The sequence below is a fragment of the Balaenoptera musculus genome, chromosome 2, assembly GCF_009873245.2.
Source record: "Balaenoptera musculus isolate JJ_BM4_2016_0621 chromosome 2, mBalMus1.pri.v3, whole genome shotgun sequence".
Lineage (NCBI taxonomy): Eukaryota > Metazoa > Chordata > Mammalia > Artiodactyla > Balaenopteridae > Balaenoptera > Balaenoptera musculus.
In genome coordinates, this window is record NC_045786.1 from 107,641,972 (window position 1) to 107,659,477 (window position 17,506).

At 37.5% G+C, this 17,506-nt stretch overlaps 1 protein-coding gene and 1 pseudogene across 1 annotated transcript in view; one reads left to right on the forward strand and one right to left on the reverse strand.

The window, feature by feature from the left end:
• Nucleotides 1-17,506, reverse strand: part of PRKD1 (protein kinase D1) — a 515,048-nt gene that overhangs the window by 432,443 nt on the left and 65,099 nt on the right. The window lies entirely within an intron of this gene.
• Nucleotides 7,588-8,263, forward strand: LOC118889890 (annotated as a pseudogene).

Here is a 17,506-nt window from a genome sequence, read left to right on the forward strand (position 1 = left end):
AGGGCCACACAAAGAAGCACCAGGATCAATCAGAATATAAAAAGAGTAGAAGGAAAATGTGGGGAAGAGCCTTTATTGTGGTTTCCATTGGGAGGAACAAGGCATGGTAAAAAGGCTTAAGATTGGCTATTTGGAATGATTTCAGGTAGCTCTGGGGTGTAGGGGCTGTCCCAAGTTGCCTGATGCCTGCCCTTTCGGTGACTGAGGCAGGGAAATATTGGCTTGCAGTGTAAGAGCCTGATAGAGGAGGTAGGAGAGGGTGCAGGCTTTGGATTGGGTAGTTTGCATGGAAGAGCCATACTCACAGACTAGTCATTTACTATCTCTCAGAACTGGCTAGCCCTGGGAGGGGCAGGTAAGTCTCCAGTGCCAGTTAGGTCCCACATATCAAATCATCAGAATAAAAATAAGTGCATAACACACCCTAGAGGCACGGTACTAGTATTATCAAAGCCACATAAGCTAGTAAGTGGTTGAATCCAGATTTGGACCCAGTAGGTCTGGCTCACATTCTTAATTCACATTCTTAATTCTATGCCATGTTGCTTTACCAAGGAACTTGGATTTTGTAAAGGAAATTAAAAATATGCAGTATATATGTGATGTCATCTAAGTGCTGTAAAAGTAAAAAGGGGCTTCAGAACTCAGTGGAGGGAGATGTTAATCAGATTGGGGCTCAAGCAAAAGTTCAGAAGAAACAACAATTGAATGTGCATTTGAAGGATAGCAAAGATGCCCACAGACATGAAAAGGTCATTCCAGGCAAATGGAATTGCCTGAACAAAAGTGTGAAGATCTGAAATCTCTGAATGGATTCAGGGAGTTGCAAATCACCCACGTGGCATAAGCAAAGCCTGTGCATAGGAGATTGATGCAAATGATACTGGGAAAGTTATTTGAGATCAGAATCAAGAAAGTCATGAGTGAAATAATAAGGGATTTGGACTGAATTCAGGGAAAAAATGAGGAACAGTAAGAGGTGTAATATATACATTTATATATATATGTATTATATATTATATGCAGTATGCACATTATATATACATATATATACATACACATATATATACATACATTCAGTATATATATATAGGAGGTCTTTGAGTAGCAGAGTAACATGATCAGAAACCCATCATCACAAGAAATTCAGAAGATAAAAGAGTGGAGATACCAATGGTCACTAAACTAAAAATAAGTCATAACAGACCAGACTTATTTGTCTATAAGAAAAAGAGGGACATAATCTTAATTGAAATAAGGATAACATGCCAAGACAAATTACAGACTTTGGAAACAGAGAAAACGATGAAGTATGATATTAGCACGAATGAGATAAGCCTTATTTATAAGTGCAATGTCAAAATAATTCCCAATGTTATGATGAGATAGTGACAAAGTATCTCTGAAAACATATCTCCTGCCTTGAATTCCTCCACATGTTGAGGCTCGCTATCAGTCTCTGGCACTTAGAAAGACCCAGGAGATCATATCCTTTGATAAGCTATGGGGGATGGAGGGTGCACTGCAAAAAGAAGTAGTAATACAAGAAACCAGTGAAAAACTATGACAGAGAATCTATGTACACTGGCAAAAACAATCCTCAAAATAAATAATTCCAATATGTAACTTTTATAATCTAGATTTATCATTGTTATTCACAAATTTTTTTAAATGTATGTGATGGCAATAATATGAAATATAAAAACAATCTTTATTAATAAAATTCAACAAGATCCCTGTATCTTGTGTATCTTCACTAATTGAACAATTTTTCATTCTAAGTCTGTTTAAAAGAGTCTCAGGTTTCCTTTGTTATATATTTGCATGTGGCAGCTATGTGTGCCAACTGACACTGGTAAGTTATATAGGTGACTCAATTATAATGAGTGGCACTGTTTTCTTGATGTGATTTTCTGAAATGGTGAATATCACTCAGAAAACATAGTGCAATATTCCCTTGATATAAACAGTATTGCATCCCTGGAAATTTGAGTTTATAACTGTAAGGAAGAAACTTTGTTGTAATATGTAAAATTATTTTCTAGTCTCTCAAATAATTGTAAACCATTTTCCCCCTACACAAGTATTAATTTCAAATTTCAAAAATTTGAAAGTCATGTACCATTAACTCTGTACTGTGTAAAACTGACACATGCATAGTGGGACATCTACCATCTCTGTCCACCCACACCCTCTAAATAACATCATCCTCTATTTGCTATGAAAAATAAAAATAATCACATCACTTAAAAATTCTCCCTGTAAAGAACTACTGATTTAAGTAATGGAGCTCAATGTAAGGGAGATCCCTGCCATAAGACATACTCAAGCGTATGCTAGAACCTCTTTTCAGGGAAATAGTAGGCAGAATTCAAGCACTGGGTGAATGGTTGGACTTGATCAAGGTTGGAAAATCAAATGCTTACAGACACAAAGCAGGTATGAGAAATGTGTAAACTGGGCCAAGAGAAAGACAATAGAGAACCATGTGGTCTGTGTGACCAGTTGTCCCAGCACCATTTGTTGAACGAATATTCTTTCCTCATTGAATTGTCTTCGTACCCTGTCAAAAATCAATTGTTTATAAACATGAGAGTTTATTTCTGGACTATCAGTTCTGTTCCATTGATCTATATGTCTATCCTTGTGGCAGTACCACACAGTCTTGATTACTATAGCTTTGTAATACTTTTGAAATCAGTAAATGTGAATCTTTCAACTTTATTCTCCTTTACCAAGATTTTTTTTTTTTGCTTATTCTAGATCCCTTGAATTTCCATATGAATTTTAGGGTCAGCTTGTCAATTTCTGCAAAGATGCCAGCTAGATTTTGGTAGGGATTACACTGAGTTTGTAGATCAATTTCAGGGATACTGCTATTTTAACAATATTGTCTTCTGATCCATGAATATGGGATGTCTTTCCAATTATTCAAGTATTCTTAAATTTCTTTCAACAATGTTTTATAGTTTTCAGAGTGCAACTTTTGTACTTCTTTTGTTAAGTTTATTCCTATTTTATTCTTTTCTATCTGGATGTCTTTTATGTCATTTTCTTACCTAATTGCCCTGGTGAAGTCGGTTTAGTTTTTAAAACTTATCTATTTTGTTTCCCATTTCTTTTACTCATTATTTATTAACTTGGTTCAATCAAACCAATCCTCTCACTCTCTCTTTCAGTACTTTGCATCTTGTTATCTTTTGAATCTTTCATAATTTAATCCTTCAAAGAAAACACCCCTGATTAACATGACCCTAATACTCCAGAGGTTTTTTTTTTTTTTATCCACACTATTCTGACACTTTCATGGTCATAGTCTGGATTGCCATTTATTCTGTTACTGTTTATGACCTGGGACACTTTATTTCTCAAATTAAATTGTAAGCTCTGTTGAGTAGAGTCAATATTTTCAACTTTAAAGTCTTCAAAAAATCCTAAGAGTCCTATGCATAAATAAATGGCTCAAAAATGTTTTTCATTTGCTTTCCTTCTTTCACAGAGAAGTAATTCAGTGAAATAAAAGAGTACTACATTGTCTTGAATCCTGAGTTTGCTGCCTAAATTCTGTATGCTGAGTGATTAATTTACATCTGAGTCTCAGTTTTTCCATCTGTAAAATGAGAGTAAAAATGTCTAACTTGCTAATAATGATTAGAAACAGGCAAGTAAAACATACAGCCCATGGCAGGAATTTGGTACCTGGCATGTGCTTTCAACATTGATAAAAGCAATGTGGCAATTAAAAAAATAGGCTTATTCCATTGTATATATGTGCCACATCTTCTCAGCCATAAAAAGAAACGAAATTGAGTTATTTGTAGTGAGGTGGATGGACCTAGAGTCTGTCATACAGAGTGAAGTAAGTCAGAAAGAGAAAAACAAATACCGTATGCTAACACATATATATGGAATCTAAAAAAAAAAAAAAAAAAAGGTCATGAAGAACCTAGGGGCAAGACGGGAATAAAGACGCAGACCTACTAGAGAATGGACTTGAGGACACGGGGAGGGGGAAGGGTAAACTGGGACGAAAGGAGAGAGTGGCATGGACATATACACACTACCAAATGTAAAATAGCTAGTGGGAAGCAGCCGCATAGCACAGGGAGATCAGCTCCGTGCTTTGTGACCACCTAGAGGGTGGGATAGGGAGGGTGGGAGGGAGACGCAAGAGGGAGGAGATATGGGGGATATATGTATATGTATAGCTGATTCACTTTGTTATAAAGCAGAAACTAACACACCCTTGTAAAGCAGTTATACTCTAATAAAGATGTTTAAAAAAAACACAAAAAAACTAGGCTTAGAGTTTTTGTTTTAGAAATAAAGGAAAAGGGAGAATGGAAGCCATATAAATGGCTACAAAAGGTATTTCAGATTCTAACTATTTTTATTACAATGTCATATCTAACTCTTCCTTATCAGTGCTTTTTTTTCCTTGGAACTCTCACCATTTTTTTCAGGGGGAATATACAGCAACAAACAGAAAGTGTGACACACAGATGTGCACAGACAAACACACATACACACCAAATATTATTTCTTATTTTATAAAAATTTCTGTCATCTTACACTGAAAAGCAGAGGAATAATGTCAAGATGCAATTTACTGAAAGTCAATATTTAATGTCAAATAGAGGAAAGATGAAAGGGCTCTACTCTAAGTCATTGCTTCAGTTTGAAATTAAGTGGGAAACCTTGGAAGCTACTTTTACTGTTACTGGGTTCACATTTTGTAGCAGTTAACCAGAGAAAAGTAATGCAAAATGTTATATGCTGATTTTTTCAGTCTCCACAAACTACTGAAATAATTCTCTTTGTAAAAGTAAAAATCTAACAATCAGTAAAGTTTAACCAGAGAAATGATACGAATAGGTAAAAAGCAAAATTTCAACTTCTTGAAATTTATTAAAGTGGAGATTCATTTTCTACATCATCTTTAATGAGGAAATATTTAATTTAAATAAATATATTCTAAATAGAGCAAGTCAACAGATGTATCAGAGTAAATTAAAAAGTTGCACATTCTTGGGCTTCCCCCTTGGCAATTTTATTTTTGGATTTGCCCTCTGTGGGTGACTGAATAATTTTCAGTCTTTATAGAGATTTAGAAAAAAAAGTCTGAAAGGTTATTTCATATGTACTGAGGAAATTATGTGTATCATCAAAGTCTAGCCAGGAGACAGAAACCACCTGAGTAGTTAAAGAGACTTTAATGCAGAAAATTGATTCCGTGGGTGATGAAAGAGCTGAGATACCAAACAAGGGACACTGGGGCAATCCAAAGATTAACAACAGCAGGAAGCCACCCTCACCCACAACTGACGGGATAAAAGGCAAAGGCAGTGTTCCCAGCACTAGTGGAAGCTGGAACCATAGTTTGGCCCACCTGCCAAGAGTTGGATTCATAAAGCTGCTGGCAGGGAAGGAGGAAGACAGATACCCTGGCTTATTCCTCCCTATTGCCCCCTCCACAGTCCAGTCTGAAAAGCATGGGAACCAGAGCTGCCTCTTGATACAGAGCGGAGCACGGGGAGGGCAGGGAAGGGGTGTGAGAGCAAGCAGATCCAGGACACACACATCGTATAACTACCTACTACGGTGGGGCTGGTGGAAGGCAGTGAGGACTGGTAGTGAAGAAAGGAACCTGGGATGAGTTGCAGCCATTTATATTTTGGTAGAGGATATAAAATGGACCCTGAAGCTTTTATTCTTTTACAGGAAAATAATCAATGTGTTTGGGACCTGTTCTGTCTCTTGATTTTTGCATTACACACTAGGCTTATCAAGGCCGCTATAGTCTCATTTCTAGGTAGACACCTAGGAGCAGGGGCCATAACATGACCCTGCCTCACAAGAAACTTCTGGTATTCCAGTATGATATCACAATGTTCTAGTGTTCTGCATACACACACACACACACACGCACATTTTAACTGACAGAAACATGATAGAACATAAAATGTGATGGCTTCAGGAATCAGCTTTGTAAACTGTGTGACATAAGTTGTGATCCCAATGGTCTGTGAGAGTGTAAGATTCAAATCTATTCATCAAGACGCTCTTTTTAAAATAAATTTATTTATTTATTTATGGTTGCGTTGGGTCTTTGTTGCTGCTCACGGGCTTTCTCTAGTTGCAGCGAGTGGGGGCTACTCTTCGTTGAGGTGCGTGGGCTTCTCATTGTTGTGGCTTCTCTTTGTTGCGGAGCACGGGCTCTAGGCGCGGGCTCAGTAGTTGTGGCTCATGGGCTCTAGACTGTAGGCTCAGTAGTTGTGGTGCATGGGCTTAGTTGCTCCGTGGCATGTGGGATCTTCCCAGACCAGGGCTCGAACCCATGTCCCCTGCATTGGCAGGCAGATTCTTAACCACTGAGCCATCAGGGAAATCCCAAGACAATTTTAATATAATGAAAACTTTTATGGGTCAGGGGAAGACTTATCACAATGAGGTCAGAGTTTGCTTCCCAAGCTATTTGGTCAAGAGGCCACACACCCCAGCTACTGATGGATTTGCTGAAGCCAACAGAAACAGGTTGGATGGGAGAGGAGAGAGTGTGACTGCATTAGACCATGGGTGGGAGCAGAGAAGGACCCATCAGGACCTCCAGCTGGTTCCTATTCACTGAAGTTAGGGACTGACTCCTGTCTGGTGTGCAAAACCATTAAGGGGATATTATTACCCTTCATCTGATCTTGACAAGAGAATTTTTTGTGATTAAAATAAAAAGACAAACTGATTAAGCTGCATCTGGGTTAACTTTCCTAAATAACAAATTGGCAGACAGCCTGGAAACAATGTAAATTCTGCTTCATTAAAATTACAATCACAGCTGATTTTTCTTCTACCTAGCTGGATACTGAGAAATAAAATTTTGATGGTTGTATGCCTCATGTAGAAAGGCAACATACAGTAAATTTTCACAGAAATTCCCATAGATGGGACTGGAGGCAACCACATAGGAAAATGGGAAACCAGGAGAAAAAGCTACAGCGACTGCTGGCCCTTTCCAGAGCGCCTTCATACTCACAACACTGTTCTACTAAAAGGTCAAGAAAGGAGGCTTGCCAAGAACCCCTTTTTTTGGAAAGGTAAATAAAGGAGTTTATTTGCATATTAAGTAATCATAGAAACATTTTACAGTATAGCTTTCATTCACTAAAAACTGGCACATGATAGTTTATTTGCATAAGCATTTTTCTTCCCCAACTGAACTTAGAACCCAGGGAACATGTTGCAAGAATAATAACAATAAAATATTTTCTCTACCAACTTTGAAAAAAGTCAAAGGAGTATCATCATGGTGTGTTTGTTTGGCATCAAATGTGTTTTGACTTATTGTCTTTAGAAAGGGCCTAAAGGTTAAAAAAAAAAAAAAAAAGGGAAAAAAAGTCAAAATTGACTTTGTTTCAAGTCATTATGTACAACAGTAGTTTGGGACCATGCAAGACAGAAAAGTTTGGAAGGAGAGGTCATAAGAGAAAGGTAAGATGACTTCATTTTGAAAGATGTCCAACACATACTTAGAAATATAAGATTGGCTCCCTCTTTCACAAGGCATCTCAGAGGAAAAGCAGCTGCTTCAGGATGAAGATAGGTATCTTCTTCCCAGTCACTGGCTGCCAGAAACTCACTGCAATAGACAATGAACAAAAACTTCATACCTTTGTTAAGAAGCCTATGGACACAGAAGTTGCTGATGGTGCTGTGAGTGAAAAGTGGAAGGGTTATGTGGCTTGAATCAGTGGTGGGAATGACAAACAAGGTTTCCGTATGATCCAGTGTGCCTTGATCCATGGTCATGTTCATCTGCTACTGAGTAGGGGGTTTTCCTGTGATAGACCAAGGAGAACAGGAGAAAGAAATGGTAATTTGAGTGTTCTTAACTTGGTTATTTTTTAAAAGGGAGAGTAGGAAATTCCTGGAAGGATACTGCTGTGCCTCATTGCTTAGGTCCCAAAAAGCTAAAAGCATCTGTAAAGTTTTCAATCTCTCTAAAAAGAGGATGTCCATCAAGATGCTGTTAGAAAATCATTGCATAAAGAAATTAAGAAACCCAGAACCAGAGTGCCCAAATTCTATGTCCTGTTACTCTATGAATTCTACACACTGCTCTGAAGAAACAGCTTACTAAGAAAAATAAGGAAGAGGTTGAAGAATACGCTAAACTTTTGGCCAAGAGAATGGAAGACCAAGGAGAAATGCCAAGAACATTTCCAAGAGACAGAGGCTACTCTCTCTAAGAGCTTCTATGCTAGTCTGAGTCAAGTCAAAAATAAGATTTTCTAAGAGTAACAAATAAATAAGATCAGATTAAAAAAAGAAAGAAAGAAAATATGGTATCAAAGCTTGGATAAAAGTCAGGAGTGAAAATGTAAATTCTTTGCAAACACAGATAACATAAGTAAAGTTAGAAGAGAAACAATGGGCAAAAAGGTTTGAACCACATATAAGAAACAAAAGATTGGTTTTCAGTAAACTTCTACCAATTAATAAGAAAAAGGCAAAGACTGAACAAGAATTTCACAGAGGAGGGAACAAAAATGATCAATAAACATAAGGAAAGACGCTCAGTCCATTAATAGCCAAGGGAATGGATATTAAAAGTACAATATATGTCATTTTATACCCTTCAGGTTAGCAACAAAATTTTTTTTAATTTGATGATGTCAAAGTATCGTGTAAACAGGTTCAAGTGGCCACACACTTCACATGCCAGGCTCGCTTGAGCAGCATTTCCTGGGAAACATTCAAGGGACAGGAGCAGGTACCCTGGAGCACCTCACAGCAATCTAGTAGAGCCCAACTCTGGGGTCTAGGAAAGCAACTCAGATCCTTGGGCTATGATGCTTTTATGCAGCGGGATTGAGAAAGGCCAACCCCTTCTCTGGGGGGATTAAAAGCCAAGTTTCAATAGCAACATCATATGCAGAACCTTTGCTACAGTTCTAAGCTGCCAGTTTGGTGTTCACAGTTGGAAGGAATGCCCTTTCTTGGGAGTCAGATAGGTGCACGTAGTGGCAAGTCAGCAAAGAATCTGCCCCCGTGCTTTCATAGTGGAAGCAGTGGCCCCTCGACTGGCATGATGGAGTGAGGAACTGGGGTCCAAGCCCTGAGACTGCCAAGTATTGGTGGCCTTAAACATAGGTCATAGCCAGTTTCCACGGAGCTTTGCAGGAGCCCAGCTCTCTTTGGGAAGCCAATCTACAGGAGATCAGTTTTAGACAAGTTAACCCTTCCTTACCTCTCACAAGGATTAGCAAGTGTTTGGGGAAAATGGTGGTTTCATACAACAACAACAGAGGTTTTACATTTTACAGCTGTTTTGGTGGGGAGCGGGGTGGGCAAGTGACCTACTTCCTGTTCTCTGACAACGCCCCAAAGAGATTACAAGACCCCACAGAAGAATGGCTACAAGTTTCCAGTCTCTCCAAAGACCTCTATGCCTAAAACATAATCAAAAAAGCTGTAGAGTTACCCAGACCTCAATGGAACACGTGGCTTGGACAATGGATTTCAGTACTAACTAGTGGAAACAGATAACCAATATCCATAGATCTCAAGAACCCCTTGAAACTTGTTTATAATATTGGATCCCTGGTGCAACCTTGAAGAGGAAGAGCTTAAAGAATGATGAATGAGCTGCCCAGCAGCCCAATGGGAAGGGAAGAGTTGGACATTGAGTTGATTTAAAGAAAATAAAGAATTGCTATGTTTCTCACAAAAACATTTTAATTTACAAAGTTCAAGTCCAGGAAAATTTTCTTTCACTTTATCTTTTAACATATTATATCGTATTCAAGGGAAATAAATATTGCTTTAAAAGTTCTGTGATTTGCTAATGTTTCATAGTGGTTGTGAGCATTCGAGGTAAAACCAACCAGGTTTCAAATTACTCCATGATAACTGCTTGAGGTATGATTTTTAATTTTTTAAGCTGTAGTTTCTACAAGTGTAAAATAGGGATTGTTATTAATCATTAAGATTAATGAGACAATGTTTATAAAGCACCTATTAGCACACTGATCTCAATCAGTGGTACTTTAAGGATAATATTCACATTATACGAAACTGAGAAAATAAAAAAGGGGAAAAGATCACCCATAAACTGATCACCCTAGCACAAGTACCATCATTTTGGACAGTTTCCTTTTGAGGTAGATTTTTAACTTTAGGGATTGTTTTGTTATAGTTGCCATGCCAGCTTCACAAGGGTAGAATCTCAGCACCTTTCATAGTTAATGATAAAAATATTACTGAATTTTTGGAAATTCCCTGGTGGTCCAGTGGCTGGGACTCCGCACTTTTGCTGCCGAGGGCCCAGGTTCAGTCCCTGGTTGGGGAACGAGGATTCCCACAAGCCGTGCAGCACAGCAAAAAAACCCAAAAACCTGAATTTTTGAATTAATCGATAAGTTGGAGTTAGTTTGTATTTTTTCATATTTGGTCTGGTAATAAAATGCAAGAAGCTCTCAAATAGGCAAAAATGTTCTTTTAAAAACATATTTGATATAGCTTTTCCAAAAAAAATGAAGACTTTCATTTTTAAGTTGCCTATATCATTTCAAAATATTTCAAAAGCATGATTAGGCAGCCTCAGATGTGTGAAGAATATTCAACTCATTTTTAAGCACTCCACTTTTAAGCTTTTCATTATTGTTCCTAATACATGTAAATAAAGATACTTTTTTTTAAAGTGGTATTGTATACGAAGAATCCAATTGCTTTATATATTTGAAAGGGCAGTTCCTCTTTTTTTTTTGTCTCTTTAAAAATAAAATGGCAATATGCATGTGGAATTGCTGGCTTACTTAAGATTCTTGAAACGTGTTTTTTTCCCCCAAGGATTTCCTCATATCCTTTCCGAGCCCAGTGAAGTTACTGCTTCAGCAAAAGGCACATCATTGCTTGCCATTATGCTCATTTTGTACTTTCCTAGATAGTGTTCATTTCCTTCCTATCATTAGTTAAGAGGTGACTCAAGAGCAGCTTAGGTAGCCTATCCTCCAGCTCAGTACTCACGTAGAGTATCTGTGATGCGGACAAGAGGAAGTTAACTTCTAAACCCATAAACTGAATCCGGGGGAGTCAGGGCAATCTCTAGAAGACATTCTGGGCCTCAGTCGGGAATATAGGCTTGCTGGTGACCCATCTCTTGACACTCTTTCCCGTGTGCTTCCACACGTACCCTGACTAAATCTTTCAGCAGACTAGCCAGGCCTCCTGCTTCTTCCTCTGGTTTCATGATAACTTAGCACCCCAGTGAGATTCATTTTCCCCCATGTTGGTTAAGTCTCAATAATATCACAGACAAAACCCACATGTGCAATCATCCTTGATCCATACATTATTCCTCTTCATTCTTCATTTGTTAGTATATTTGACTATTTTACTAATAATTGGCAGTTTTAACAACAGATTCTTGGGGGAAAATACAAATTAAATTTTGGTTTTAGATTTCATCATTGAATCCTGATTGAATAAAAATTCAAAGTTTCACGTACTTAGAGAAAGCACTATTAGAATTTCATTTTGCAGAATATATCCAAGTAATAGCAGAAATAAGTCCTTATAAACTGGCTCATTTCAGAAATACTGGAAAAACAAAAAGTAGATACAGAGAAAAAAAATTAAATCAGTAAATAGAAGCTGTTTTCAAGTGATACGTATAACAAACATAACTACTCTTATAACTTGAAAATTAATAATAGTAACTAAAAATAAACAACTCATCTGTAGAACATTTCTTTAAGATAAGGCATTTAACAAACTTCTACTTCTTTCTACCCACCCACCTCCTGCCCTTCATCATTTTGTTAATACAGTGTAAATGTTTGGTTTCACCTACTTGAGACTAAAACATTATTTTGAACATTTGGTGCTTTCTCTTAAGAATCATTTTGACATTTGTGTTGCGCATTATAATTATAATTACAATAATTTTTGGACCTCCGTTTAACTGAAATGTTTAACTGAAAACAATGCTAGTTTCAGTTAAACACTAGTGTTGTTGCCCTATGACTACTTCACTCTTCAATTCTTAACTCTGATTCCTTTCTCAGTTTTCATGTACAGGCATACCTTGTTTTATTGTGCTTCACAGATACTGCGTTTTCATAAGTTGAAGGTTTATAGCAACCCAATGTAGAGTAAGTTTCTAGGTGCTATTTTTCCAACAGCATTTGCTCACTTTGTGTCCCTGAGCCACATTTTGGTAATTCTTGCAATATTTCACTTTTTCATTATTACTATATTTGTTATGGTGATCAGTGATCTTTGATACTACTATTGTAATTGTTTTGGGGCACCACAAACTGTGCCCATGTAAGACAGTGAACTTAACTGATAAATGTTGTTTGTGTTTGGATAGCTTACCCATCAGCCACTTTCCGGTCCCTTTCCCTCTCCTCACGCCTCTCTATTCCCTGAGGCACAACAATATTGAAATTAGGCCAGTTAATAACCCTACAATGGCCTCTAAGTGTTCAAGTGAAAGGAAGAGTTGCATGTCTCTCACTTTAAATCAAAAACTGGAAATGATTAAGCTTAGTGAGGGAAGGATGTGGAATGTCAAGATAGGCCAAAAGCTAGGTCTCTTATGCTAAACAGTTAGCCAAGTTGTGAATGCAAAGGATAAGTTCTTGAAAGAAATTAAAAGTGCTGCTCCAGTGAACACACAAATGATAGGAAAGCAAGACGGCCTGATTGCTGATATGGAGAAAGTTGTAGTGGTCTGGACAGAAGATCATATCAGCCACACATCCCCTTAAGCCAAAGCCTAATCCATAGCAAGGCCCTAACTCTCTTCAATTCTAGGAAGGCTGAAAGAGGTAAGGAAGCTGCAGAAGAAAAGCCTGAAGCTACCAGAAAGTGGTTTACAAGGTTTAAAGAAAGAAGCCAGAAGCCATCTTCATGACATAAAAAGGCAAGGTAAAGCAGCAAGTGCTGATGTGGAAGCTGTAGCAAGTTATTCAGAAGATCTAGCTAAGATAATGGATGAAGGTGGCTACACTAAACAGTAGATTTTCAATGTGGATAAAACAGCCTTATACTGGCAGCTGATGCCATCTAGGACTTTCATAGTTAGAGAGGAGAAGCCAATGTCTGGCTTCAAAGCTTCAAAGGACAGGCTGGCCCTCTTGCTAGGGGCTAATGCAGCTGGGGACTTTAAGTTGAAGCCAACGTTCATTTACCATTCTGAAAATCTTAGGGCCCTTAAGAATTATGCCAAATATACTCTGCTTATGCCCTCTAAATGGAACAATAAAGTCTGGATGATAGCACATCTGTTTACAACATGGTTTACTGAATATTTTAAGCCCACTGTGAGACCTACTGCTGAGAGAAAAGATTCCTTTCAAAATGCTACTGCTCATTGACAATGCACCTAGTCACCGAAGAGCTCTGACGGAGATGTACCACAAGATTCATGGTGTCTTGATGCCTGCCAACATAATATCTATTCTGCAGCCCATTCAACAAGGAGTAATTTCAACTTCAAGTCTTATTATTTAAGAAATACATTTTGTAAGGCTATAGCTGCCAGAGTGATTCCTCTGATGAACCTGGGCAAAGTAAATTGAAAACCTTCTGGAAAGTTTTGCAACTTTAGATACCATTAAGGACATTCACAATTAATGGGAAGGGGTCAAAACATCAACATTAACAAGAATTTGGAAGAAGTTGATTCCATCCTGCATAGATGACTTTTGAGGAGTTCAAGATTTTAGTGGAGGAAGTCACTGAATTCGAAGTGGAGCCTGAAGATGTGAATTGCTGAAATCTCATGATAAAATTTTAAGGGATAAGGAGTTGCTTCTTATGGATGAGCAAAGAAAGTAGTTTCACGAGATGGAATGTACTCCTGGTGAAGATGCTGTGAAGATTGTTGAAGCGACAGCAAAAGCTTTAGAATACTACAAAGACTTATTTGATAAAGCAGTGGCAGTGTCTGAGAGGACTGACTCCAATTTTGAAAGTTCTACTGTGCCTAAAATGCTATCAAACAGCACTGCGTGCTACAGAGAAACAATTCATAAAAGGAAGTCAGTTGATGAGGCAAACTTCACCACTGTCTTATTTGAAAAAATTGCCATGGCCACCCCAATCTTCAGCAACCACCACCCTGATCAACCATCAGCCATTGATATCAAGGCAAGACCCACCACCAGCAAAAAGACTACATCTTGCTGAAGGCTCAGGTTATGGTTAGCAGTTTTTAGCAATAAAGTAGTTTTGATTTAAGGTACGCACATTGTGTTTTTTAGACATACTGCTACTGCATACTTATTGGACTACAGTCTATAACTTTTATATGCACTTGGAAACCAAAAAATTCATGTGACTCTTTCGTGATATTCACTTTATTGTGGTGGTCTAGGACTGAACCCACAATATCTCTGAGGCACACCTTTTGACTTTATTTTTAGTAAGATTATTTGCATTAGTAGACTTTCATATATTTCTGGTATACTTCTTAATTTTGTGCACAGAAGTATGGTACACACAGTCAGTGGTTTTATAGCACACAGGTATTTTACTGTAATTAAAAGCCCTTGGAAGTTGCCAGTGATATACAGGTTATGTGAATTACAGGAAAAAGTAAAGCTAAATACTCATACTCAATTAAAATACTCAATTAACTTGGCAGTTATTTAAAAGACTAATTTGTGTTGGACTTTCTAGGCTTTTGAGAGATAATAGCTGAATGAATAAGTGCATAACAAATGTGTGACAAATGAATTAGAAAACAGAAAGATTAGGAGAAGGAGAATCAGTTATGTGATGGTCCCTAAATGATTATGCAAAAAATGGAAATGTAGACCTTTAACCATTTCTAATAAATCTTTCTAAAATCTTTGATTCAAAACATAATTCAGTCTATCAAAAACTTAGGAGACAACAGAAATAGTCACAGATGTAGAAAACAAACTTATGGTTACCAAGGGAAAGGGGGGACAAGAGGGATAAATTGGGAGACTGGGATTAACATATATACATATATAAAATAGATAACTAATAAAAACCTACTATATAGCACAGGGAACTCTAATCAATACTCTGTAATGACCTATATGGGCACAGAATCTAAAAAAGAGTGGATGTATGTATATGTATAACTGATTCACTTTGCTGTACAGCAGAAACTAACACAATATTGTAAATCAACTGTACTCCAATAAAAATTAATTAAAAAAACAAACAAAACAAAGAAAAAAAAACTTAGGAGAAGTACAGAATATACTGAATACTAAAGGGAGTAAATAGATTTCTCTGCCTCACATGACCATTAACCACACATCTGGAGAATGTTTGTGTAGATTTTCTAAGTTATGTGAGTTGATCTGACTCCTAGTTAGGAACACATTATTCTTTCAGACAACCAAACTAAGGACAAAACTTCCTTATGATTAGATTTTCTGCTGCGTTGGATCTCCTGGGAAATAAAATTGACTGTCTCGTCTTTCTAATTAAAAATTTCAGGGAATTCCCTGGCAGTCCAGTGGTTGGGACTCCACCCTTCCACTGCCAGGGGTGCCTGGGTTCGGGGCCATAAGCTGCATGGCACGGCCAAAAAAAAAAAAAAAATTTTCAGGAAGCCTTATCTAGTAATCCAAGTAACATTACCAGTATAGACAGTTCAGTCAGGTATTTTAGGCCCTAGAGTAGATTCCAGATCCAGATGACCCAATTATTTAGTCAGCATATCTATACCAAACAAATTAATTAATTGCTACTTTCTTCTTTGAAAATATAATCATGGATAAAAGACATATAGAAAAATTAAGCTTTTAAATACAGATGAAGAAAAAGAATTGCTGAGAAGTCCATTTTTGCCCAATCACTTAAGTAAATTTCAAGGAAGACAAAAACATAATTATGATGACATCTTGGATTTACAAATTGTTCTCTTTATGAAGAATTCAAAGATAATTAATAGTGCAGACAACATTAAGCTGAAATAAAAATCTGCTCACATGAGATGCTGCAATTATAAATTTTGTTAAAATCGGAGGTTCTAATCTTTTGGACAACAATGCTAAAGTTTTGCTTTTGTGCAACCCAAATAATTACTGTGTCTTAAAACACTTTATCACTTTATCCATTCCCTTAGAACTCATGTGAGAGACTTATTATGCCCTATCACGAGAAGAGGTAGGAGAAGAAGATAAAAAGAGGTGAAGAATATGTCAAACTCTATCTAAAAAGAGGGACTGAGAAGGTAATATTTTCCTAGCATAAGGTACCAATGCTCAAATAAAGCTGGTATTTTGGAGCCAACCAAGAAATCGGCCAATAAATGTAGTCTGAATACCTTCTTTCTTTCCTAGAGGTGTAAAAGGATGCCATGTGGGCCCCTCCAGCTTTGGAGGAACTCCAGAGAAATATCTCACCAAGGTTTCATGGCAGATAGGGGGCCAAATGCATCCTGGATAATACTCTTGTGGTGTGTGAAGAAGGTGTTAAAGAGCCAAAGAAAGTCATTTTCAGGTTTCTCTGAGCCAGATTTTTCTTTAAAATAACAAACCTCACAAAAGATAAAAAGTCAAACCTGACAGATTCCAGATGAGGTTTAGTATTTTAGTATATCCAACCTGTAACCACATCATTCCATTTCCTAACGGAGATGAGGCTTTGTTATGCTAGCCTCTCATTACCTATGGGAAGCAACACATCAGAAATAGAACAAACAGGGGGCTGGAAATGCATCTGAGAAGAAAAAGTGAAGGGGCTCAACTCAGGAGCAAAGATGTTTGGCATAGATTGGGCTTCTGACACCCACGATGGCATACTGGAACTCTCCAGAAGGTCTTGTAGGATGTTAAATATGTGTAAGATAAAGATTCTTAGAAAATTCCCCACTGAGAAAACAGAGGGTACATACCAAAGGTTTATTGGCACTGACCACCGATACACTCTGCTACTGCACCCCTTGCACAGCTGCTTAAAATGAGAGACGAGAAACACGGAGGAGGGAAAAAGGAGAAAAGCCTTTGGAAAGCACAAAAGCCTCCAAACAGTTCCAATCTTAGAGTGTTATGATGTTAAAATACGAGGAACATTATCAGGAGATGAAAGTTCAAGGAGGCCTCAGCTTCGTGTTGGATAAACAGGAACATATGCCCAGGCTCAGAAATATTTCAAATGTGTTGTAAAACTTCGCTCAGTTAGGAGAGAAATGTTAGAGTTCAACTGTGAAAAATTCAATTGCATATTTGAAAAAAAGCAGGTGCTGGGAAAGACCACAAACTTTCCGAGTGTGTCAGCACCATACACCACAATAGCAAACAGAAGTGAAAATGTTATTAAGGCTTAGAAAGGTTTTCTGAGTGATACATCACATGAGCCCAAGTAGTAGTTACATGTCATCATGGAAATGTATTCCTCTGAGGGAAAAATAAAAATCGAAAGGAAGGAAATTGCGGCACTGCAAATATTTCACAGTCGGCCTTTCTGGGAAATGTATAAAATCGAGGGAAATTTGTGCTGAAGTCTCTACATACCA